The sequence below is a fragment of the Alligator sinensis genome, unplaced genomic scaffold, assembly GCF_000455745.1.
Source record: "Alligator sinensis unplaced genomic scaffold, ASM45574v1 scaffold294_1, whole genome shotgun sequence".
In the NCBI taxonomy this organism is placed as follows: Eukaryota; Metazoa; Chordata; order Crocodylia; family Alligatoridae; genus Alligator; species Alligator sinensis.
The window spans coordinates 331,167-358,083 of record NW_005842305.1 but is presented as its reverse complement, the minus strand read 5'-3'; the positions used below and the strand labels follow the sequence as shown (position 1 = coordinate 358,083).

At 46.6% G+C, this 26,917-nt stretch overlaps 1 protein-coding gene across 6 annotated transcripts in view; it reads right to left on the bottom strand.

Moving 5' to 3' along the window:
- Positions 1-26,917, bottom strand: part of LOC102375470 (syntaxin-1B-like) — a 52,053-nt gene that overhangs the window by 7,854 nt on the left and 17,282 nt on the right. For 2 of the 6 annotated variants that reach the window (XM_025209728.1, XM_006028334.3), the window contains exon 1: positions 2,004-2,227. The exons of 2 other annotated variants lie outside the window; for them this stretch is intronic. The gene's annotated coding sequence lies outside the window, so the exon portion shown is untranslated. Of the gene's footprint in view, positions 1-2,003; positions 2,267-10,949; positions 11,064-26,917 lie in introns of those variants that run through there. 2 more of the 6 variants (XM_006028333.3, XM_025209731.1) reach the window with 2 other exon arrangements.

Below are 26,917 nucleotides of genomic sequence, written 5' to 3'. Positions count from 1 at the left end.
ACCACTGAGCCTACCAACCCATTTGGCTAGCATGGCTAAGGCACACCACTTTCTGTAGCCAGTGGCCCATGAGGGAATGATGGGGCCTGCATCACATCCTGCCACCTTTGAACTCCCAGCCCAGATGACCAATACCCATTTGCAGTTGGGTCCAATAGGGGTGTCCTTTATAATGAGTCTGGAGCAAGGCTCAAACGCGCCACTGCCAGAGCAAAACATCATAACTGCCCCACCACTGCACTGATTCCCATCCCTGTTAGGACTAAACACCACATCAGACAATTCGTTCCATAAAATAAATCAAACTCCATCTTAGGAGTAGTTATTTTACCTCTGCTACTCTTCTAATTCACAGTCGGTTCCTTACCTGTTGCACAATTTTTATACTATCCCCCATCTTTAACCAATAATTTCCCATGTAGCAACATGTCAGATGCTTTACTGATAACAAAAGATGAGAGCTGACAAACTTCCTGGGTCTGGAAAATCAGTTGTCTCATCAAAGATAGTGTTAATCTAGCACCACTGGCTTTTCCTAAATTCACGTTGCAATTTATCCCATTTTTTATTTCCTTGTCTTTATCCAGTCATTTTTCAAAATCTGTTTTTAATACTTGAATACTATTGAGGTCTGACTAGTGAACCTGTAACTGCCCAGATCTCCGTTGTCCTTCTGAAGAGTAGGTACTATGTAGGTACACACATATGCTATTGTCCTATCATACAGTACCACCTTGAACTTGACAGACTCTTAAAAGTCCTTGCTACCAGACCTGCAATGTCATGTGCCAGTTCTTTCATAATTCTGAGATGGAAAATATTCAGTACCCATGGACTGAGAGCACTAAATTAGTTGTTTTACTCACATCTTGATTGCGGCAATTTCTATTTCCATATAGCCATCCTGCCTTTGCCCCCATGTTCCTCTTTCTCCTAATCATCATTATTGAAAAGTGAAGCAAAGTGTTCACTTAGTTTTCAGGCCATACCTGGATTGATTTTTGTCACTATCCTGTCCATGCTGCATATAGCAGCCCAGCTTCTTCTCTTGATCTCTTTCCATTTATATGACCAAAGAACCTTTTGCTCTTTGTTTTATCATCATTGCTCTTTGTCATTGCAACCTTTTCCTCCTTGTTTTATCGTCATTGCCAAGATATGACTCAGGGTTTGCTTTTGGGAAGTCTCACTTTGTCCTTACATTTCTTGAGCTCAGATATAGCCTTCTTTACTTATCAGGATTTTTTTTCATTTCACTATTTAGCTAATATTTCCAATTTATACTATATTTCCAAATTATACTATATTATGTTCACAAATGTATAGGAATGGCACTGGTATTTGGATCCCAAAAGATAACAACAGTTCTGAGCTAAATTTCTGCCCATTTTCTATGAAGCCAGTGGAGGCCTCTCTTTGACATCATGGTCACTATGCCTTAGCAAATTTAGGCATTGAAGTGAGGATGGTTGGGATCTAATCTTTGTTCTGACAATGCTTTTACTCTTGATCTTTGGCACGTTACTTAGTCTCTCAGCATTTGAAGCTGCAACCTCAGTAAAACAGAGGCTACTACTATATACCCATCCCTGGAAAAGACTTCAAGACCTATAAATGAAAAATAAACCCTCTATGTGAAGCACAAACAATTACTATTAAGTTCAAATAGCTTTGTCTAGCCAGGTTTTGAAAACCCCTAAGGATGGAGCTCTTTTTATCATACCTACAATTTTCTGACATCCTTAATTATTGCAAAGGGCAGGAGCCAAATAAAAGGGGCAGTCCACAGTAAAGCCTTTTCCAGTTAACATGTTTTTCTTTTGCTCCTACGGTTTATCTCTGGCCTTCACAGTGTCCTCCCACACATGAACCTTACTGGTGTTTTTTCTTTCAGTAACTTTTGCAGTTCATCACCCAGGAGATATTTTCCTTAACCCACAGTCTCCTGTGAATAAATTAAAAATAGCTTCCAGGCTTTATGTGGTTAATGTAAATACACTTACAGCACTACTCCCTTGGCTCATGTAGGCTTCCAGTCACTGCAGTAAATGGTGGAGGACTCCGACACTCCCAAAATGTTTCTCTTTGGCTGTCTTCACTTCACTGACAAATTTTTTACTTTTCTATCTTGACCTGTAACAGAAATTCTTTTACAACTTTCTGTTCTTCCTCCCCTCTATCTCCTCCCACTTTGGATCAGGAGAGCTAGGCTGTAAAAAGCTCTTACTTTGTGGATTAATAGTTAACTCCAAGATCTTCAAACAATCAAAGCTGCGGTGAGTCACCTGCTCTGGGAAAGGCAGCAAACAAATCATTTACAGCTGCAGGCTGCTTTGCTGACAAGGTGGTGACATCACTGAGAACAACTGAGATGCCTGATGGCCTAGAAAATATTGCTCCCAGGGTCCTTGGGAATGCAGGAACATGCTTAAAATATCAGGAAAAGAAAAAGTGGGGACTGAGGGAAGAGCAGCATTGTCAACTAACAGAGCAATGAGAACAGCTCCACAGCCTTTTGCTTGATGATTCAACCACTTTCATTTTAAAGCTGACTTTGACTTTATTCTTACTAGCTATAAAGGAGTATAAATGACTGCAGCCAGATTCCTCAAGGCTATTTTTGAATGAATCTGCCATGTCAATTAGTCTGCTACTAAATAACAATGGGTTACAAACTCATTTTGACATGATGTGCACTTCACTGTACGTCATGCATATATACACCCTCTCTGAAGTTGAATGTGAAAGCGCTACCAAAATTAAAGATGAAGTCGTTCTATAGATAGATGCACACTTTAGCTCTCTCTGTCTGGGGGGAGGGGGGAACACATGGTGGAACATTGTGGTAGAAGACATTTTATCAGCATGAGTTTGAAATGACTATATTACTCACAAATGGTGAAGTTGCAAATGAATTATGCACATCATTGCAAATGACAAATGTATCCCAGGGCTGATGGTTCATTGATCTGAGAACGTGCATCAAATCTGCACACCTGCCCATGAGGCAGAAGTGAATTTCACCCACTCTGAGAAGGAGGAAATGTCATAAATCCATTAGCAAAACGAGGAGAGAGAGGCTTTCAGAAAAGGCCTGAGAAGGCACAAGAGAACAGATTTAGGTTCACCAGCCTGCCTTTACCATCACTGGGAATTCTCAGTCTGGTAGTTTTGTGTGAAGCAAGTCACAAACTGAGCTAACTTATCTGATATGAATGGAACAACTAGGCAACCAGGAAATAGGACATCTATTTCAGGGTGAAGGTTGTGTTGGCCACACAGAGGAGGATTCTGAGGATGTAATTGTTGCAAAATCAAAGGGAGAGGCTAGGGACATACATTAAATATAAACTGGTTTAAGTGATCAGAAACTGGTTTAACCCTGTAACAAAACATAAGTTCAGTGCACACAACCCAGTTTCAAAATGGCCAAAACCGGTTTGAGATAAACATGGTTAAATATAGTGTCAGACTTAACTGATTGAGCTCAAACCAGGTTATGCAATGTCTGTCCCAGACCCCTTACTGGTTTAACTTAAACCAGAGTCCCCTAACATCCTGGCATGCTGTCTGGGCTGGGCTCTCTGCTCCAGCGCAGCAGGGCTGGCCCTGCCCTTCTGCTCCCCAGCCCGAGCAGGGACAAGCAAGGCTGGGGAACTAGCCAGACACTGGCCCTGGGAAGGGGACAGGGAAGAGATTTATTCCCACTCCCCCTCCCCCATTCCACTGGCAGGGACCTGCACGTCTCTGTTGGCTGCTCCAGCAGTGGCCCCAGCAGTAGCTCTGAGTGAACTGGCCAGGGTGGGGTTTAATTCCCCCCTCAATGTCCCACCTGCACAGACCTGGACCTGGGTGCACTGGGTGCTTCCCACTCACTGCTGCAGTGGCGGGGCCAGGGTGGGGCTAAATGCCAGCCGGCCTGGCCCCTGAGTCAGGGGGGAAGGAAGAAAGGTTATTCCCCTCTCTATCCACTCTGCCCTGGGGGACTGCAGAGGAGTCTGCCTGCCCCAACCACCACTGCCTCTGCTTGCCCTGTGCATGGGGCAACCAGCAGGATAAGCCCTCTCCTGCCTTCTCTGCCAGGTGCAAGAGGGAGTGGGGAATAACCCCTCCTTTGCCTAAGGGGCTCTGCTGGTTGGGCTCTGGGTGTGCTCTGGCCCTGCCGCTGGAGCAGCAAGGAGGCAGGACTCTGATGGGGCTGCAGCCCCTGCCCTAGTGTCCAGGCAGTGTGAGCCACTTCCCAGCAGGAGGGGCATGAGCAGGGGTCAGAGCTGCCACAGACTGCATTGGGTAGGCAGTGGCACTGGGGCTCGGAGGGGGCCATCGCCCCCCAAACCTCCCTAGCGCTGCCACTGTCACTTGTCTGCAGCAGCTTTCCCTGCCCTGCCCCTACCCACAGTGCACTCCTCCACCAGAAAGGGGCTCACAGTCTGGGACACCATGACAGGCATTGCTGCCCCCATCATGGTGGCTCCCCAATTGCTGCTCTGGGGGCAGGGGCATGGCCCCTTAAGTGGGGGACCATGAGAGGGGTTATTCCCCCTCTGCCTCTGGGGGTTCTCAGCGGGGTCTGCCACTGCTCTCAGGGAGTGAGTGGCAGGATAAGCCTGCTTTAACTTAAACCAGAGTCCCCTAGCATCCTGGCATGCTCTCTGGCAGCCGCCTCTGCCAGATCCTGGAGGGAGGGGGAAAAAGCTCCCCTCCATGCACCCTGCCTAAGGAGACCTGCCGACCAGTCTCTGGCTGCACCTCGGACACTGGAGCAGCGAGTGGGGAGTGACTGCGATGGGGGCTGCAGCCCCTGTCACGGTGTCCACGGAGCATGATCCTCTTTCTGGTGGAGGGGCCATGAGCGGGGGTCAACACTGCTGTGGACTGTGGTAAATGATGGCCCTGGGGCTCAGAGAAGGCCATTGCACTCCGCCCCCCAGTACCACTGGCACTGCTCATCAGTGGCAGCATTTCCTGCCCCACCCCTATCCACAGTGTAGCCCCCCTGCCTGGAAAAGGATTGCACTCCTGAACACCGTGACAGGGGCTGCTGCCCCTGTCACAGTTGCTCCCCTCTTGCTTAAGAGGCTCTTCTAGCTGGGCTCTGCCCGTGCCCCTGCCCCCAGATCAGCAAGGGCGAGGCCATTATGATGGGGGCAGCAGCTCCTGTCATGGCGTCCATGGAGCACGAGTGTCTTTCTTGCAGGGGGGCCGCGGTGCAGCTGAGGGCAGGGCAGGGCAGGGAAAACTGCTGTAGATGAGCAATGGTGGTGATGCTGCAGGGGCAATGGCCCCCTCCAAGCCCTGGTGCCATTGCTCACCTCAGTTCGCAACAGTGCTGACCCCTGCTTGCAGCCCTGTGCTGGGAAGAGGCTCACACTGCCTGGACACCACAGCAGGGGCTGCAGCCCCATCTGGGCCCTGCCCCCTCGCTGCTCCAGTGGCAGGGCTGGAACATGCCCAGAGCCTGGCCAGAAGGGTCCCTTGGGCAAGGGGGCAGGGAGTGGAGTTATTCCTCCTCTCTCTGGCATCTGGCAGAGGCAGCAAGAGAGGGCTTATCCTGTTGCTTGGCCTGGGCACAGAACAAATGGCAGTGGTGGCGGCAGGCAAAGCAGGCAGACCCCTCTGTAGTCCCTCAGGGGCAGAGGGGGTGGAGGAGAGAATAACCCCCCTTCTTCCCCCTCTGCCTCAGGAGCCATGCCAGCCAGTGTTTCACTGCACCCCCAGCCCCACCACTGCAGGAGCAAGAGGGAAGTGTCAGGTAGACCCTGGCCTGGGTCCATGCCAGTGGGACAGGGAGGGCTGGCTATGCCCCCTTCCCCACCCTACAGCACAGCTTCCCTATAGGCAAGGGCTGGTCTAGCATACCCCACTCCTGGCCTGAGCAACTGCAGGCATGTGCCTGCATTTCCTCAGTCCAGAGAGAATGTCTGCAGTTGCAAATTGTTTCAATCTAGGCAGGTTAGATTAACCTGCCAAGATTGAATCAATTCAGGCTCCAGCTTTTTGAATATCTGTCCCTAGCCATAGTGTTCAGCAGAGAAGGACTCAGCATAGGTGATTATTCTGAATACTCAGAAAGGTTGTAATGGAGCCTATTCTGCCTGAGAAGGAAGGGAACTGGTAGGACAGGGCTAAGTAAGCATGCTAGCTACAGTGAAATGGTTAGAAAACAGCTCCTTGACAGCAGACTTTCAGATTTTTTAAAATCATTATTGCCCATTGCTATACTGCAATAGCACCTAAAGACCTCAGACTACATAATAACATCCAAAGACAGAAGCCCCAATGCCTTCTAACAAGGAAAAGAAGTTGCTTCTTCAAGAACAGGCAACCCAACAGACCATAGAGTTGGTACACTTCCTACTGATGGTATTTTCCTGCTACTTCTTGACAACAACAATCAATGTTGCTAAATATACTACTTGCAAATAGGGCTGCCAACCCTCCAAGACTGCCCTGGAGTCTCCAGGAATTAGATATAAATCTCCAAGAGACTGCTGAGAATCCCCCAGGAGATAAATAATAGGGCATTCATTAAAATAAACATTAAATGTTGTATCTGATTTATATAATAGTCCAGTGGGCTTTTAAAATGTAATAGTAATGTGCATTTGCTTTCCTGATGTGGTCTATGCACCATAATCTGTAACTGAGATACGCAAGCACGCAGGCATATTGGCATTCTGGAAACCTCCAGGAATAGATTCAAACAAGTTGGCAATCCTACTTGCAAAACCGTCAAAACAAAGATCATGCCAGGGGTGTCCTTGCTCTTTTCCCCAGCAATCAGCTGGGCCACTTTTTAGCTATATCATAAAAGGGGTAAACCGTCTGTCAATAGTATGTGGTTTTCTACCTCTGTGTCCAACATGCATGGGGAAAAATTAAAAAGCTACCTATTCAGTTACATAGTTCTAATTGGTTCCCCCTACAAAATGAATGCTTAGGCAGCACTCCTAACCCCAGACTTCCTGTGTCTGGGAATCTCAGTGACTAAAAGGTACAATTCCTAATCTCACATATTCATTTCCCAGCCAAAGCTTGATAAACAACAAATACACTTAAACAACATTATGTGACACAAATTTAAATGCTTAAAAGCATTCATGCACCTCACTAACAACTTTTGATTAACCTCTGACTTGCCCTGTTGCTTGGAATTGAAGATATCCCTTGAAAAACAAGTACTCCTATTGTTAGGATATGGTACCTCAATTTATTCTAGCCATGTTATATTTTAGGACTCAGTTGATTTTAATGTTGTGGTTCTTCCCTTTCTGAGCTCTTCTCAAGCAAAATGGCCACATCAGGGCTTCTTATATTCCTCCCTTCTCGAGGTTGGAGAGGGTTTCACCTATTCCTACTCAGTATATAACCATGTGAAGTGACACCTTGTTAACCAAGGACCAACCTTGTAGGATATCACTGTTGTGACCAATGATTTCCATTTTAGGCACTCTAGCCAGGTACAGAAGTTACACTTATTATGTGTTAAGTGCACAGAAAGCACTCTACAACCATAACTAAACAGATGGTCAGGGCACATAGAGCTGTATAAAAATGGCAGATCTCACACTAAGATAACTCTGGATGGATGTGGTATCAGACTTCAGCACTGTAAGTCAGAGTGCCATAACAAACATGTACCAGATCCCATTGTAACTCACATTATGTCACTTTCCACCGGCAACCCATGGGGCTTTGCTCCTCTCACATCCCCTGCATGGGGTAGTGGTCTATCCTCAGCCAGAGCCCAACTCCTCTACCCGAATGCCACGTTGGCTCTGCCCCTAGGCTGTCACTGACAAGAATCAGCAAAGCCCCAGTTTCCAACCCTCACCCCCTTGTTCCCTCTGACCAGCTATGAGCCACTGTCTGGTATTATCATTCAGTGGGCAGATTCCATCTACCCCATCTGGGCATTTGTAAAGATTTCAGCTTTCATTTAAGTGCTATGATGATTATGGACACCACATTCACACAGGGGGCTGTCTAAGATGTTCATCTTGTACAGTGCTGTTTTGAAGTGTCCCGGCTATGTGAAGATGGAGAACAGGAAGATCGACTGGGAGCCCCACCTGGGGGATGCTTGGAAAATGGTCGTCTCCAGTCCCAAGTCATGGAGTACCAAGGTCACTCCTCCCTTGGAATTGAGCAACAAATACGTACCTCTCACACCACCAGCAGAGATATCAGCAGAAACACTGGCTCTGGATGAGGGGAGGCAGCTAGCTGCCACCCCTAAAATGAGACGCAGGGTGGTTATGGTGGGTGACTCCCTCCTGAGAGGGACAGAGGGGGCGAACTGCCAACATGACCCCCTGACCTGTGAGATCTACTGCCACCCAGGGGCCCATATCCAGGACATGGCAGAGAGGATTCCTAAACTCATCCTGCCCTCTGATCACTACCCCATGCTCCTCACCCATGTGGCCATGAATGACATAGCTCAGAACAATCCTGGCCAGGTCATGAGTGGCTACAAGGCTCTGGGGGCTGGGCTTAAGGGGTTGGGGGTTCAGGTAGTTTTCTGCTCCATCCTCCTGGTTGCGGGCTGTGGGCCTAGGAGAGATGGATGTATGGAAGAGGTGAACCAAAGGCACCTGTAGAGGGCAGGTTATAAAATCAAAAGTGATGACTGATTTCAGGTTAGCAACCAAAATCAAGGACAGTATAGGTACATACATAATAGAAGGAAAACCAGTGGAAACATAGGACCACTGCTCAATATATCTGGTCATGTGATCACAAACACCAAGGAAAAAACTGAACACCTGAACGAGTACTTCACATCTGTATTCCACCAGTCTAAGAGTGATAGCCTGCAAAATGTAAATATGACACAGAATAGTCACAGTAGGGATGATCACCTACCAACAGTCAATGTAAAGCTGGTGAAAGAACAGCTAAAGAGCTCGATATCTATAAGTCAGCAGGACCGGGTGAACTCCATCTGGGAGTGCTAAACAAACTAGCCAAAGTCATCTCAGGACCACTGGCAAACCTCTTTGAGAATTCATGGCACTCAAGAGAGGTCCCAGAAGACTGGAAGAGGGCCAATGTTTTGTCCATCTTCAAGAAGAGGAGGAGAGAGGACCCAGGAAACTACAAGTGGATCAGCCTGACCTCAATCCCAGGAAAAATCCTCAAAAAATGTCTCAAGGAGTCCATATGCAATAAGCTAATAGAAGGCAAAATTCTGAATGAAAGCCAGCATGGTTTTGTTGCAGGTAGGTCATATCTGACTAACCACATCTCCTTCTATGACCAAGTTACTCACCACCTGGATAAGGGCGATGAGGTCAAAGTCATTTACTTGGACTTTAACAAGGCCTTTGAGGCGCTCCCATGAGGCTTTCCAGGTAACACTGGGGCACTATGGACTCAACAATTCAATGGTCAGATGGGTGGGAAACTGGCTGCAGAGTCGGACCCAGAGGTTACTAATAGACAGATCTGTGTCGACCTGGAAGAAGGTAGCCAGTGGTGTCCCCCAGGGTTTGGTACTTGGACCAGTGCTTTTCAACATCTTCATCAATGATCTGGATATCGGGGTGAAAAGCACACTGGCAAAGTTTGCTGATGACACTAAGCTGTGGGGAAATGCTGCCATGCATGAAGATAAGCTGACGATCCAGGCGGACCTAGACAGATTAGTTAGATGGGTGGACCAGAACCAGATGCTGTTCAACACTAAGAACTCTGATCACTACTGATGCTGTGCCCTACACTGATGCCCCCTACACTGTAAAGTGCTCCATCTGGGGAGGAAACATCTGCAACAAATGTACAGACTCAGTGGTGCTACTCTAGCTAGCACCACATCCAAAAGGAACCTGGGGGTCATAATTGACCATAAAATGAATATGAGCCACCAGTGTGATGCTACTGTTAGCAGACCAAACAATATGCTGCCATGCATCAACTGATACATCTCAAGCAAAACTAAGGAAATTATTCTCCTGCTTTGCTTGGCATTGGTGAGGATGCAGCTGGAGTACTGCATCCAGTTCTGGGTGCCACACTTCAAAAATGATTTCCATTCACCCTATCTCTTATATAAATTTAGTTGAACACAGAAGGCCACAGTACCTGGCCTGCCAGACTCTCCATGGGCCCAGAAATCAGGCAGTAGGGGAGTGGTTAGGATCTATCTTCTTATGTCATTCTTATGTCATTCTTATGTCACTTAGTCTAATGCCCTAGAGTGCAGGGAATATATCTGTGTGTGTGCAAATTATGCATCCTGTTATGAGTATCTGCACACTGTTAAGTACAGTGTTGAGCTCTTTGGTACGACAACTTCTGGACCATACAGGAGCACAGTATTCTGCTGGGGCACATACCATTGCGAGGAGCCTCTCCTGCAGCCAGGCTGGGGCCTATGGCCACTTTCACCTTCCGGAGTCTTCGGCAGCAAGATACCATTGTAACTATGCTGGTTCAGAGCACTTTGAAGTTGGCACCCCATGTCATCCTGGCTAAATGTCTTAAGGCAGCTACCTGTGCAAAGACTTTACTGCTGACCTTCTGAATGTGATGTTCATAGGTGAGGGAACGGTCTAATATGTCTCCTTGGTAAGGTGGGGTATGCTCATGGGGAAGGATGTACTTGTCTACTCTGATATTCAACATGCTTTTGGCTTGATGACTGTCCATGAGAAAGACTGATTATACTGATTTATTGATGCTCTTCACTGACCCCATGCCTTTCAAACAACGTCCCCAACCCCCACACCATTCTCCCTCCCTCTCCTCCCAGAGAACCAGGGAAGATTCATGGCTCTGAGCCCTGACACTTGGTTTTCCCAGCCCTCCCAGCAGGGAGATGGAACCCAGGCATCCCTGCTGGGAGGCAGAATGTGGGAGTTCTGTGCTGTGAACAGTGCTGGGCTATAAGGAGCTGCATGACTTCCAGCCCCAAGTGGGGGAAAGGGTCCAGACAGGAGACTCACCAGAGGTCACTCAGTGTTTCCCTTGTCTGCAGACTCTGCATTTGTGCACAGAAGTCCCAGTCATGGGGCCTGAAATGCTGGATCCAGGATGGTCAGCCGGACACCTGCAGACTGCTGGAGATGTGCAAGTAGATGGTGTCAGTGACATGAGAACCAAAGGAAACCCTCGATGTGGGAGGGTGGAAAGTATAAGTTGGCAACTGCTTGCACCTGCTGTGCCATGACACTTCAACAGGCCATCCAGGACCAGGAATGCACTGTGAAGGTCCAAGAACTAGGTCTATGAATGGCCAGTTGCTCTCTGAGGGAGGTCATATATACCACTATGAAGCTGAGAGAGTCACAGTGCCAGGATAAGGAGTTTATGCATAGGGTCAAAAACCACCTGAGATACCTCTGAGTGGCATCAACACTACCTCCCACAGGGAAACGATTGCCCTTCCAGACTGGAGTGATAGGGCAGGCTGCTGCTCACCTCCCTGCACCCCATCATGGAGAGCCCTGCTCCAGGGACTTATAGAATCAGAGAAAGTAAGGGTTGGAAAGGGACCTCAGGAGGTCATCTAGTCTAACCCCAACTAGGTCATCCCAGCTGAAACTTTGTCTAGCCAGGTTTTGAAAACCCGCAAGCTTCCACCACCTCTCTGAGTAACCTGTTACAGTGTTTTACTAAAACATTGCCCTCCTTTGGGTAACATGCCTGAGAGTCCCACCGGGGTGGGGGGTCTGGATGGCAATTGTGGGGGAAGTCTCCACATCACACACTAATTGGGAGATGCTGGAGGGGCAGGGGGGTGGCCCAGAACAGGAAATATGGTGCTTGGGAGCCGCTGAACTGTGGTCCAAGGAGCCAGGAAGGCATGCGGTGGGGTCTTCTCTGGGAAACAGCAGTGAGGGAGGGGATGGGGACCAGGCCTTGGCAGTAGGACTGGGGCACAGACCTGCTGCCAAGGCCAGCATTGACTCACCAAAGCCAACTTCTTACACCCAGTAACTGGCAGTTGCCAGTGCAGGTGCAGGGCCCCAAGGAGAACAGGGGGTGGTGGGGGTGTCCCACAATCTCACCAAGCCAGGCCACTGCAGGCCCAGGTCCCACTGTTGGGGAGCAGTGCAGCCTCTGTGAGGAATGGCAGCCCCTTGGGCTATGGTCCAAGGTCCAGAGTGAGCAATGTTCCAGAGTTTTTCCATATTATTCACATGAAAATTTTGGCAGCTGCAACATTTAATTAAACTGAGGGGTGGCAGCTTCATAGGTGGCATTCCCCCAGCCACTCCAAGGTTTCATGTTTAAGTTGAGCCCCCATGGCTGCCCATTCCTCTCCCCCCACTCAATGGCATAACCACCCGGTGCAAACAGGGTCTTTCCCCACTCTCTCAATGATAACCTAGAAGAAGGTTCCAAGTTCCAGAGTAGGCAAAAATCACACATTTTTTGTTTAATAAACACACTAGAAGTTTTGCAACTGCAATGTTTTAAACTAGGGCACATCTCTATTTCATACCACATTCCCCTGCACACTAGTGTGTACCTCTGGTGGGGTTTGGGGTGGGAGAGAGAAGGGGGACAGTGCTTGGGCAGCCTGTGTGGTGGACAGCAGTGCCCATGAAGTAGAGCCAGAGGAGCCTGTTGCAGGAGCTCCATGGCCCAGTGCCAAGGTATAGGCACTTGAAGCCCTCTGGCCCTACTCATCCAGGGAGGGCTCCCAGTCCATGTGGGTAAGGGCTTCACACATCCAGACAGTCTGCAGTGTGGCAGGGTGGGGCCACCAATATCAGCAAAGGGGAGGGAGGGGTAGAAATACAAGCATCCAGGACACATGCATGTCCACACACACACACACACACACAGAACCCAGGCATCCAGGAAACATACACAGAGAGCTCAGGCATCTGGGACACATGGGGCATGCTGGGTGGGGCATGAGCAGAATGGCTGGCTGATGTCTCATGGCCATGATGAGACTCTGCCACATCAGGTCCAAGTGGGAAGCCATGATACCCCACCAAACAATCAGGGGCAGCTTGGCTGTTTGGCTCCACTCAGGAGTCTTCAGCAGCTCAGAGAGCTCTCAGAGCATGCTGGGAGGTGTATGAGAACCCCCTCTACCTGCTAAGCTGAGGTCATGAGGCAGTCTGTGAGTCTCCCCCCCACCACACAGACACACACGAGAGCTAACATGTGTTCTGCTTCCTCTTGACCTAAACAGGGGCACCTAAAGTAAAACTTGAAAGTTAGAGCGCTTCCGCGTGGGATTTTTGAATGCCTGTACTTAACCTCTGTCATATTAATGAGCTGACAATGATTTCTGTAACCTCAAACCATTTTTTTTTAATTGTGTTTAGCGTTTTCTCTCTCTATACTTCTGTAAATTTCCAGTTCGTCTGACGTCAGTTTCTAGCATTAGAGGCAGTCTAGCTCTCAGCTTTCTGTTAATCAGAAATGTTTTTTCTGAAAAACCATGATTCATTCGTGCTGTCCTGTAATTTAGCAGTGCTAAGTACAGATAACAGTCTGACTCCTCATGCTTTTTCAGGATCCATTGTATTATTTTAAGACCATTTCACACCAATTGATTGGATTGGGATCATTGGGGATTAGTGGCTACATGACTACACCCAAATAATACCAGAAATTGCTTCAAAACCTCTTGCTCACCATTATCAGCCATTGCTACATCAGACATGTCTGGAAAAAATAGATTTGACATGAACAATTACTGGCTTAGTTGTTGTATCTCCTAGTAAAGGTATCTCAGGAAAGTGAAAATAAGTGAAAATATCTCATAGAATATATTTTGCTGTTTTTGCTCAGCCAGCATAAATCCACACCTTTGCTCCAAGGTACAATTTTTCCTGCAGCACCAATATGGGCTTTCTTATTTGACATTACATATATTTTTGATATATGCAACAAACTTTGTCTACTTCCTCTTAAGGCAATTGGAAATGTTTCTATGCCTTCCCTTTGGCTTTTTAAATGCTAAGTGTCTTTCTCCATTAATTTTACCTATTTTAACATATTTTTACCTATCTTAGCACCTTTGGAATCACCACCCAGAGGTCCTTAAACAGAATTTCATCTAAGATTAAGATCTTTATCCTGAATAGAAGATATGAGCTAGGAATACACTCCTTCACCAAGGCACATATAGCATCTTTACACATGCTCACTGTGATAAAAGGGGCGTTGCGTGTTGTGCTGCCTGCTGGGTGTGTAGCCCCTCCCCTCAACTCACCTGCCATGACTTGATGTTATTCTATAAAGAGAGAGGGTTCAATGGAGATCTTCCTGGGAGGGCTTCCCCGGGAAACGGCAATACTTGCGATTTTGGCGTGATGTTCCAAGGGGCTCTGCCTCCCCTACACCCCATCCACTCGCCAGCCAGATGAGCATCAGCACAATGGTGGTTCATCCTTGTGGGCTTGACCACAGCTTGCTTTGAGAGGAATCCCACGTCCGAATGGGCTCAGTTGGCATTTGTCCCTCCTGCCTCAACGTGTAGTGTTCCCTCCCTTGAGGCTGTCAGGCTATCTAAGCATAATGTCGCACCTACTGCAGTGCCTCTGAGTAGGGTGCTTTGTTCTTACACCTCTTCTCTCTCTCTCTTATTTTTTCCTTTTTTTTTCAAAAGAAATAGACTCCTAGGGAGGAGAGGAATGTGGAGCTGCCTCCTTTCCCCCACCTCCTACAGGGGGCTCAAATGTTTCCCCTGCTCTGCCTTGAGTGCTGCACCAGCTGTGGTGCTCCTCTCCTGTGCAGGAGCCTCAGCATGTCTGGTGTGCTGCACACCAGCATGCTCTCTCTCCAGCTCCTCTTCCACCCAGGTTCTGGCAGGGCTTTTAAATTTTCCTGTGGTGGCCGGCACAGCTGCCGTGATTGGTCCAGCTGTTCCCTGCCCAGGAAACAGCTGATTAAATAGTCAGCGTAATGCCGGCTCATGCAGCCGTGGCCGTGGTCCCTGCTCCTGCTCTGGCTGCCTGGCGGGAGGTAAGTTTTCCCCACGGGGGGGGCTGTTTCTGGGGTTTGGGGCCTACGAAGATTACCTTCTCCCCTTCGGGAGCCTGTGGGTGTGCCTCGCCGCCACACTCACCTTGTGATATTCAAGAATTATTTTGGACTCAAGGTTCCTGAAGTAAGTCCTCTTTGTTCAATCACACAATTCTAGCTGCCTTTGCCTAGCAGAATATGTCCTTTTTCCTGTCCCTCCCATACACTTCTAGAAACCAGGAAGCCAGGAGTGGTTACTTAAAGGTACAATTCCCAATGCTGCAAGCAACACCAAATGCCTGATGCATCAACTCTCAGCATCCACATTAAAATAGTGAGATTTTTTTTAATTAAAAGTCAAAGGAAGGTTTCACCATGTGTGCAGTATTTATTTTTAAGTTTCAAGTTTTGTAACCCCCAATGTATGGCTTGTTTATTTTAGTGTGTTGCTTTTTCACAATTTTTACAACAAAATAAGGCACTTGCTGCTCCTGATTTCTGCTCTCGAGTATAAGCTTCATATTAAGCCTATACTTCAATCCAGTCGTATCTTTTCATCAAAACACTTCTCATCCTGAAGACAAGCCAAGAATAAGGTTTATGTTTTAAACACCTTTCCATTCCACTGCTGGTTGCATTTGGACATCTCTAGTGGGTGGAGCTGGATTTGTGGGTGGATCCTAGGAGAGTTCCACCAACTTCACCCTAGCCCCAATGTGAGTACTCATTTGAGAAAGGGGATCTTAATGTTGATACAGTCAAATGCAAAGAGTGAGGAGCAATGCTTAGTCTCAGCAGAAACAATATCTGCTGGCAAAAAATATTGAGTCTTTCCCCCTCCACTGCACACATGCAGAGTCCCAGGGGCCTGCAGGGCACAGATATTGGGCTTGGAGAATGACAGACTGGGGAGGTGCTCAAATGAATGAGGCTATGAAGTTATGTAGACTTAGCAGCATGGCAACCAGTGCTGTTTGCACCTTCGTGTATTTTCAGAACAGACAATTAATTGAGGTCAGTGTGTTCACAGAAAGCAAATAATAGTCCTTAACACATCAAACAAAAAGCTTTACTGTATAACATTCTGACTATGATGGTATTTTATTTCAATGTTTAAAGAGATTTCATTTTTTCCAAAACTCAGTTACCCATTGTGTTTAAGGGAAGTTATGAGCAGTAGAAACAGCCTGATAATGTGCTTATTGCAGACTGCTTCTCACATCTCATCAGAGCCCATAAACCCCCAGTGACCCACTCCAGATGCCAAAAACATCACCTTCTTTACAATTTCCAGAATCCATAGGTGATGCGTAGGGGAGGTACAGGGGGGCACGTGCCCCCCCTGAGATTGGCCACCACAAAAGCCTCCACTAGCTTCTGTGGGCGGTCGCTAGCACCCCCCACTCCCTTCCACTGTCGATATGGCCACCAGCAGCTGCAGGCAGTCCTCGCTCACCACCTACTACTAGCCAACCCCCTCCCTGCCCCACCATGCTGTGGATGGTCCCTGCTCACCGTTCACTGCCATGGTGCCCCTCCAGTCACAGGAGGCACTAGTTGTTCATATTTCAGATTGTAGTTATGCATTGTCAATACAAAAACAGAAGAGCACAGATGACATAAAATAACAGATGTATCAAAATAAATTATATAGAAGCTACTGTGATGATTCTACTACTCAATTCATTATATACCCACAACATTCATTATATACCTCATTTATTTAATATAAATTAATTTATAATCCTTTATGCCAGCATGTCACTGGAACAGGGCTCTAGAATGTGGGTGCAATTTGCAGGGCAATACAGTATTAATTAAATGATTGTAAATAAATGGAGGTACTGTAAGACTAACATTTTCAAACTGGTGTGGCTACAGTGGGTACTTAAATCAAAGCAATTTGTGCTAAATTAATTCAATAAATGTTCCAGACTTCTGGAAAAAATATCAGACTATTATGGTTCACTGATACATGGTTAAATATTGAAGTAGGAGCTTAATTCTTAGACAGCCAAGCTTGAAAACCATAGTAATAAGTTACTGACAAGTGATGATTTCTTCTTTTTTTTTCCTTTTTTCCCCCTCTCGCCAATATAGAGAAGCTGACAGTCTTTCAGTTTTAGACTGCACTTTTCCAAGGACATGGAATGCAAGACAGCAGCTAACTTCTCAAGATGCTATTTGAGAAGGCAGGATTAAATCCCAAACTGTGCTATTTCTAACACCCCACAAATAAAAAATGCAAATTATGCCATGAAGCATATTTCCTGGTTTTCAAGGTCACAAAGCACCATTATGGCTACTGAGTGGGATCTGCATCATATAGGCCCTACAGTTTCACCCAGTCACTCCTGTATCCTGCCCAGAAATTCAACAGCTTGATAGGCAGGGGAAAAAAGCACCTATAAAAACAGGAATAAAAATTATTTCTACAAAATGTCTACAAAGTGCCTTTTCAAAGTGTTTTGGAATCCTTTCACCATTGATAATTTCCAGCAACATAAATGAGTATTAGAGCCAAGTAGGTTGACTAAGGTGAGTTTGGCTGTGAAATGAGCATAATTTGTTCCCATTTCAGCTGGTTGATAGATATGATTGTTATTTTTCACTGTGTGTGAAATATGACTTTAATTTTGTTCCCTGTGACCAGCAAGGGCAAGAAAAAGCACCCCTGGCTTTGGAGCCCTGCATACAAATGTTACATTAAAATAAAAAAACTCACAAACGAAGGGAGTTTTTATTCAACTTATTCAAATTGATGTTTTTGTCTGATAAATATAAAATGTCAAATCCTAAGACTAAAAAGAGAAAAAAAGCTGAATCTATGTAAAGGCTCTATTGTGAGACAGCTGAAATACCATAGGATATATTTACTTTGAGACAGCTGAATGCCAAGTGAGAGGTCATCACAGGTAGTCCTCCATTAATTGAATACCTTTTAATAAGTTTTTTTAGTATTAAACCATCCATCTATGACTGATGAATCAAAGGACTTTTCTGCTTTCACTCACTGTGTGCGAAATACAGAAGAGTGACAGATTCATTAATCTATCCTTATTTATAATTGATACCATGTAGAATTAACATTAAAATGAATTGTATGAACTTTGTATTACCATGAGAAAGCATAAAAGATGGCAAGGTACAAAGGAGACACACAACCTTGGGAGTCGGGGAATGTGTGTTTGGGGTGACAAGATGCAGAAACAGGAACAAAGAACTGGAAGGCACCTCCTGGGCCATTGGGTTTAGTCCCCTTCATTCACAGGCAATCATTAAGTGAAAGAATCTCCAAACCCCATTCAAGGGTTCACACAAATGGTCAATAATAGTTGTTCTACTCTACAACCTGATCGTAGGAATACGTATCTCATTAAACTGTTGTGTGATGCACCATGACATTACATCAGAATTGAAAAGAACACTTAATGAAACCTCCAGATTCAGAATCTGCAGTCAGTTTTGGGGATGCGTATTATTGTGTACCAACAGCCAGGTCCTTCCCTCTTTCATTCACACAGGGTACATCTACATGTGTGCCTTACTGCAGAGTTGAGTAATTAGCTCCACAGTAAAGCATCACTGTCTACACAAGCACCAGTATTAGGACAGTACTATCGTACAGCAGAGTTATTAACTGTGGTGAAGTACACACACAAAATCAGACCCACATATAAATTGTTTCTGCTCAGCCCAGGCAGCAGGGGGCCAGAGCCCTGCCTGCTACCTAGCCACACAGCTCCACACTTTGGGAACTCTTGTGCCCCAGCCAGCCCCAACAGCACCCAACGCGACCACTCTGAGCCCAGGGCTGACCCCCTGAGCCTGCTGCCAGCTCAGGTCTGCTCTACCCCAACTGAAAATGCGGCTGTCCCAAGTGCATGTGTAAATGCTGTACCTGGGAGCAGTTAACTCTGGCACAGAGTGCACCATAGTTTATTCCATCACTTTAATTTCATATGTAGATGCACCAAGTGGTACTTAATAAATAACACCAATTAAACCATAGGAGCAACTCACAGAAGAAGATATTAGTCAGTATGGGGAAAGAGAAAGATCTGGCCCTTCAAGGTTTGGCTTCTTAATCCCCCTCCTCCCTCCCCCTCCTCCCCCCTACTATATAACTCAAGTGAGTCATGATCTGAACATCTGCAGATATGGTGGCAATATAGAAAGAATATAAAAAATGAAAATTGCTACAGAAAATATTATATTATACAAAGGATGGAAATAAACATAAGAAAACATGAAAAATGAGATGGGGGGGAAAAACAAGCTGGAAAATGAAGAGAATAAATTAGAGGTACATTTTACAAAGTGCAGGCTAGTTCATTTCAATGCATTAGTCAATTCATGAGGGAGTTTTTCTTGTACTATGAGTCAGCTTTATTATCTCCTTCCTCAGTACTGCGAAGACAGTATCCAAAAGACAATGGCTCCATTCTGGTATAGTACTATTGAGCAGGGCTTCAGAAAGGCCCCTACATAGACCATTGTGGTATTCAATGATTTTGAGCAGCTGGTGCTCTATCTTTTAAATTCAAAATATATTGGTGGATTAGGATGTTCTCTTTTGGAACAGAAAATATATTGGGCACAAAAGTTTGTTAAAATTACAGCACTAATTTGATATTTAAATTAAAGGAAGTAGAAACATCAGTCTTAGTGTACTTCATTTTGGTTTTGTTACGCCAAACCAGACTTTTGGAACAGAATGTATAGACCCTACGTGCTCAAAATTCATACAACTGTCTTCCCTACATTGTCAGAACTCACAGCAACAGCATCAGGTAAAGGGTGGGCCCAGTTGTTATGGGATATGAGTCATGGTTTAGAATCATACAGATATAGAAATGGAAGGGACATAAGGAGGTCATCTAGCCAATCCACTGGCCAACACAGAATGGTACCTCTTTAACGCATTTCATCCAAGTGTTTGTCTAGCCTGCTCTTAAGAAATGCCTAGGGGTGGAGGTTCCATCAACTCTCTATGTAATCTGTGCCAACACTTAACAGCCCACATAATTACCATAGTTACTTGAATAGCAGATGACCCTGATTATAAGACAACCCCCCACATTTAGATTCTATATATGGAAAATTAATAAATTTGTTATAATTTTCCAGGTATGAAATTTAATTATTGTAGGTTTGCCTTGAATTTGTCCTTCTACCACTGCTACAGCAGGGAAAATAGTGGTGGTGGAGGAGGGGGGCCAGGTCACCCATTTACTTTCTGCTTCCTCCCAACTTTTTTCCCTGGCACCCCTTTCACCCTCTCTCCACTCTGAGCACATGGAAATGAGGAGCAAATTTGAAAAGAGTAACCTTGAAATTAAACATGGTTGTAGCAAATGGCATATAGTGCCCATGAACTTAGTTTAGCCAGAATTGATGCTTGTCACCTTTTTTTAACTGCTGCCAGCTTTAGCACAGACACTCCAGAAACACACTTTTGAGCAGTACTTTGGCACCTACACATAGGTAATACAAACTATGCATGATATTAATCCAAAGGCAACGGCTTGTGGTTTACCAGATAGCTCATTGGGTGGGGCCTCACCAGAGGCAACTGAATTTCAAGTCAGGGTGACCTCACAGCTCAGCACTGCTCAGTATGTGTGTGTTCTCCAGATACCGCCCACAAAGGATCCATATGCTAATTAGTCCCCACTCATGACTGGAACCAGGTGTTATTGCCAAAAATTCATATGCAGATGAGGCACAGGGCAACCTGGTCCACCTTCATCACAGAGAGTGAGGGCACGTTAATCATATGCACTGGGCTGAGAGAGGGGGCAACAGAAGGATTCTGGGTGAACTGTATGCAATGTTATGACTCACCATGACTTGACAGAGTCAGTGGTGAGGAGGACTGCACTTAATGGACAGTACCATTTGTCATATTCAAATGGGCTGCACTAACATATCCTTGTAGTAGGTTCCCATCATTATCGTGGACCTGGAGATTCCCAAATCACTGGCCACAGACTGCGGATAGCCCTCCGAGTGAGGTAGACTGGCACAGACATGGTGAGCAACCACAGACCCTGACAGAGCCCAGATCCACTAGGGTACCCCAAAAGATGGCAGCAGACCCCCAGATGGTAGACCCCCAAAAGTAGAAGGACTCCCAGACTCTGGTGGTGAAAAAAGCCTTGGATAATAAGAGACCCTCCTGAATGGCAAAGGACCCCAGACTATAGAAGACCCCCCTCCAGATGTCAGGGGACCCTGGAAAATGAGGGACCCCACTGTACAATGAGGGACTTCCCCCAGGAATTGGAGAAGGACCCCCCCCCAGATGATGAAGGACCTCCCCCCCAACATCAGAGGAGGACCTCCCGGATAACAAGGGACCCTCCCGAACAACAGAATAACCTACCTGGATGGGCCCCCCTGGACACCAGAGGACCCTCCAGATGATGAGGGACCCCCATGAATAACCTATTCTGGATGAGGAGGAGGACCCCTTCCAGACAACGGAGGGTGTCCTTTGGACACTGACACACCCCCAGGACAATGAGGGACCCCCCTGGATGATGGGAAACCTCCCATATAGTGGAAGACCCCTGTTCCCAACTGTGACTGACACCACCAAACTGTAACAGACCCCACCAAATGATGAAGGAAAAACCTGCAGCATGCTTATAGGCTCGGCAGTGCTACGCTGGCTAGCACTATGGGTGAAACACACTTGGGGTCATGATTGACCACAAGATGAACATGAGCCTTCAATGTGATGCTGCAGCTAGTAAAGTGAGCAAAACGCTGGCTTGCATCAACAGATGCTTCTCAAGCAAATCCCAGGATGTCATTCTCCCATTGTACTCAGCCTTGGTGAGGACGCAGCTGGAGTACTGCATCAAGTTTTGGGCTTCATAATTCAAAAAGGATGTGGAGAAGCTTGAGAGAGTGCAGAGGAGAGCCACGCGCATGATCAGAGGTCAGAAAAACAGACCTTATGAAGAGAGGCTGAGAGCCATGGGACTCTTCAGCGTGGAAAAGCGCAGGCTCAGGGGTGATCTGATGGCCACCTATAAGTTTATTAGGGGTGTTCACCAGGATCTGGGGGAACGTTTGTTCACCAGAGCGCCCCAAGGGATTACAAGCTCGAATGGTCACAAACTCCTCCAGGACCGTTTCAGGCTGGACATAAGGAAGAACTTCTTTACTGTCCGAGTCCCCAAGGTTTGGAATAGACTGCCACCGGAGGTGGTTAAAGCACCTACTTTGAATGCCTTCAAGACACATTTGGATGCTCATCTTGCTGGGATCCTATGATCCCTGCTGACTTCCTGCCCCTGGGGCAGAGGGCTGGACTCGATGACCTTCTGGGGTCCCTTCCAGCCCTAGTGCCTATGAAATCTATGAAATCTATGAAACTTCATGTGGTTTGTGGACTGGCGCTTCATCCACTGCCCCCGCCTCAATTGTCTTCTGCTCAGTGGTGTCATTGGTATGGGAACTTTGACAGGAGGTGCCAATGCTGTGCCTGGTGCAGAGAGCCTCCCATGTACTGTGCACCTGAACACCCCACACCAAAGCATGGCAGCTATGCCACAATATTGTCCAGGACCAACTGGCCAAGGCCAACCTGGCCTCAGTAGGGGCCATGTCCATCGACCGTACTGTCCCAGGCAGCAAGACCCAGCTGTGCCCAAACATTACTGTGACTGACAAAGACAGCAAGCACACTGTGATAGTAGATGTCACCATCCCATTTGAGAACCGGAGCCAAGCTTCAATCGAACAGAAGCGCGAGAAGTATCAGCCACTGGCAGACACCTTGAGGAACTAGGGATATGACGTGACAGTTGAGGTGCTAATCATTGGGGTGCTCAGAACATGGGACCCCAGCAATGAAAGTGTTCTGTGGCCTGCTGTATATCCCACTGTTATGCCAAGCTTATATGGTGCCTCATGATGTCCGACACCATCTGATGGTTGAGGGACATCTATGTAGAACACATCATGGAACAGCACCGATACATGGACCCCACCAGACTGCCAATCAGAAGCGATGCAGAGGGGACCACCTGAGTGCCCTCCCCCCCACCCTCCACTGCACTGAATTGCCTCCGAAGTCTTTTAATCCTGGACTCTTCTGCACCCCCACAATTGTATCACACATGTTGTTATTTGTAACTGTATGCATTTCCCAAACCATCTCCCTATTACAATACAGTATTGTTTTGCAGGATCTCCTATATATTCTCTGCTTTGTAAGCATTGTGCTACTTCTCTCACTCCCTCCCCCCTCTCCCCCAACCCCTCGACTTAGTTGTCTGCATGTTTCATCTGTAACTTAGTTGCATTCCCATCCCTACCCCCATCTATGTAAGCCCCACACTCTGACCTTTCTGTATTTCTTTGTGCTTTGGACTCTGTCATTTGAACTTTAACATTTTCTAATAAATTAAATTTTTGGCATCAAAGAGGGTGTCAAGGCTGGCTCTGGCCCTCCTAGTGCCGGCCTGATATTGCAGTGCCTCCAGACCTGGTGCCAGTTCCCTGCAGAGGGAACATGTGCCTGTTTTTTTAAGGACCACAAAGGAAAAATAAAAAGGTTTCCATCAGTATGTTTGCCCAATGTGGGCCACGCATTTTTATAGTCATGCTCAATGTTGACTGCATTTAAACAACTCTATAGCTGGTTTCTGTTGCTAAGCACATGCTGCTTTTGGCAGCAGTTAAATGATAGACAATGTATTTAGTGAGATTTCCTTGTATGTGATTATAAGACAAGGTGCTTTTTTTCTCCATGCCAACTGGAGGGAAAAATAACCTCATCTTGTACTCAAGTAAATATGGTAGTTCTTTCTGGCATCCAACCTAAATTTCCCTGTTGCAATTTAAGACCATATACCTTTCTCTTGTCCTCCATGACCAAAGAGAATAGTCTATCTCCATCCTCTTTATAACCATCCTTCATGTATTTGAAGACTGTTATCGTATCACCCCTACCCCACTCCACCCCCATTTTCTCTTATCCAAAGTAAAGCACAGTTCTTCCAAACTTGCCTTATATGTCATAGTTCCTAAACCTCTAATCATTTTTCTTGCTCCCCACTGAACAGTTTCCAAATTGTCTATGTCTTTTAAAAGTGCAGTGCCTAAAACTAGACATAGTATTTCAGGTGAGGCCTAACTAGTGATGAACAGAGTAGGAAAAAAAAATCCCTTGAATTGCAGACAGTGGTCCTGTTAATACAAGGCTATAAGGCTATTCCTTTTTTTTTTTTTTTTTTGGCAACAAGACCACACTATTGACTTGTATTCAGCTTGCTGTTCATTACAGACCCCAGGTCATTTTTGTCAATATAACAGCTGAACCAATTGTTTCCCAATTTGTATTTGTGTATTTGATTGTTCTGTCCTAAATGCAGAACTTTGCACTTATTCTAAATGCATTACACTTAATTAATTTCAGATTATCTTTCCAGTTTATATATGTTATTCAGAATCCTAATCCTATTTTCCAAAATGTCTGCAGCTTCACCCAGGGTGATGTCATTTGCAAATTTGCTAAGTGTACACTCAGTCTTGCCCTCCAAGCCATTCACTGGGATAATAAACAATATTGGACCCAGGGACAGACTCCTAGGGAGCCACATTCAATATCTTTTCCCAAGACCGTTTAGGTGTGGCAAGGACATGGAACTTGAAAGAGAGAAACAAGTGTGGACCTATGGATGGTTACTTGGGAAAATCTGCAGACTTCAAAGGAGAAAGCCAATGGAGCTCTGGTGCAAGAGAGAATTTGACCATGTACTTTTAAAAGTCAAATCTGTGAACTTCGTAGTCATGGCTTTTAAATCTTCGGGGATGTTGAACAGAGCTATATTGTCTTTGAGGAATGAAAAACCTTACACTATAAAGATTATATACATCTTATGAGGCCTATTGTCTGTCATTTAACTGCCGTTGTTCAATGGAGTTGGGAGTCCAAGACAAGTGGTTGTTCCTTAAGGAGACAATCCTCCAAGCCCAAAGAGTGACAGTCCCAACACGAATCAAAGGAGGCAAGAGTGCTCAAAAGCCCTCATGGCTCCAAAGGCATTCAGGAATGTCTGAAAGCTAAAAAGGAGGTGTACACATGGTGGAAGGGAGGGGCTATCACCAAGGAGGATTATACCTCTGTTGCTCAAGACTGTAGTGGGGGCTGTTGGGAAGGCTAAGGCAGCGACAGAACTAGGACGAGTGACCCAGATCAAAGATAACAAGAAGTCCTTTTTTAAATACACAGGAAGTAAAAAGAAGGCACTGGATAATGTGGGGCCCCTGCAGGACACGCTTGGCAATCTGGTGGTTGCACCAGATGATGAAAGCTGACCTCTTTAACAAATTATTTGCCTCCATTTTTCTGAGCAGGACATCCCCCCTACTGGGATTCTTCCCCGGGGATAAAGGATGGACTCCGGAGTGACTCCGCCAGGCCTAGGGTAAGGAAGGACCGAGTTAGGGAACTTCTGGAGGAGCTGGACATGTTCAAATCAGCAGGTCCAGATGCTCTCCACTCTAGGGTGCTGAGGGAATTGGCAGGGGTCATTGCAGGGCCCCTGGCATGGCTTTATGAGCACTCGTGGTGCTCTGGCCAGGTGCCAGAAGACTGGAAAAGGGGCAATGTGGTCCCCATTTTCAAAAAAGGGAGGAGGGAGGATCCAGGAAACTATAGGCCCGTTAGTCTTACCTTGGTCCTGGGGAAGCTCTTGGAAAAAATTATCCTGGAGCGCATCTGCGAGGGACCAGCAGGGGAGATTATGCTTAGGGGCAACCAACATGGGTTCATTTGGGGCAGGTCCTGTCAAACCAACCTGGTGGCCTTCTATGACCAGGTCACATAATCCTTGGATGCAGGTGCCGTGGTGGATTTAGTCTTTCTGGACTTTAGGAAGACCTTTGACACTGTCTCTCACCCCATTCTCATTAAAAAATTAGGTGACTGTGGCACTGATGCCTACACAGTCAGATGGGTCACAAATTGGCTAGAGGGTCACACCCAGAGAGTGGTGGTGGATGGGTCATTTTTGACCTGGAGGGGTGTGGGCAGTGGGGTCCCCCAGGGCTCGGTGTGGGGAGAAGTGGGCATGATAGAAGGGACAGGCTACAACTAGATATGGACAGGTTACAGGGGTGGGTAGATGAGAATAGGATGGGATTCAGTACTGACAAGTGCAATGTACTGCACCTGGGGAGAAAGAACCAGCAGCATACCTACAGGCTGAGGAACTCCCTTCATGTCAGCACAGAGGCAGAAAAGGATCTTGGAGCCATTATTGATTCCAAGATGAACATGGGCCGCCAATATGAGGACATGGTCAGTAAGGCTAACCACACCTTGTCATACATCCACAGATGCATCGCGAGCAGGTCCAAGGAGGTGATCCTCCCCCTCTATGCGAACTTGGTCAGGCTACAGTTGGAGTACTGCATCCAGTTCTGGGCACCGTACTTCAGGAGGGGTGTGGACAGCACTGAGAGGGTCCAAAGGAGGGCCACTCGCATGGTCAGGGGGCAGCAGGGCAGGCCCTACAAAGAGAGGCTATGGGACCTGAACCTGTTCAGCCTCCACAAGAGAAGGCTGAGAGGGCATCTGGTGGCCATCTATAAACTTACCAGGGGGGACCTGCGGGGAGCGGGAGAGTCCCTGTTCCTCTGAGCACTACCAGGAATAACTAGGAATAACGGCCACAAGTTGATTGAGAGTAGGTTCAGGCTAGACATCAGGAAGCACTACTTCACAGTCAGGGTGGCTACGATCTGAAACCAACTTCCAAGAAAAGTGGTGCTCTCTCCTACCCTGGGGGTCTTCAAAAGGTGGCTAGATAATCACTTAGCCGGGGTCATTTGAACCCAGCATTCTTTCCTGCCCATGGCAGGGGGTCATAGATGTTTCATAGATTCATAGATGTTAGGGTCAGAAGGGACCTCAATAGATCATCGAGTCCGACCCCCTGCATTGGCAGGAAAAAGT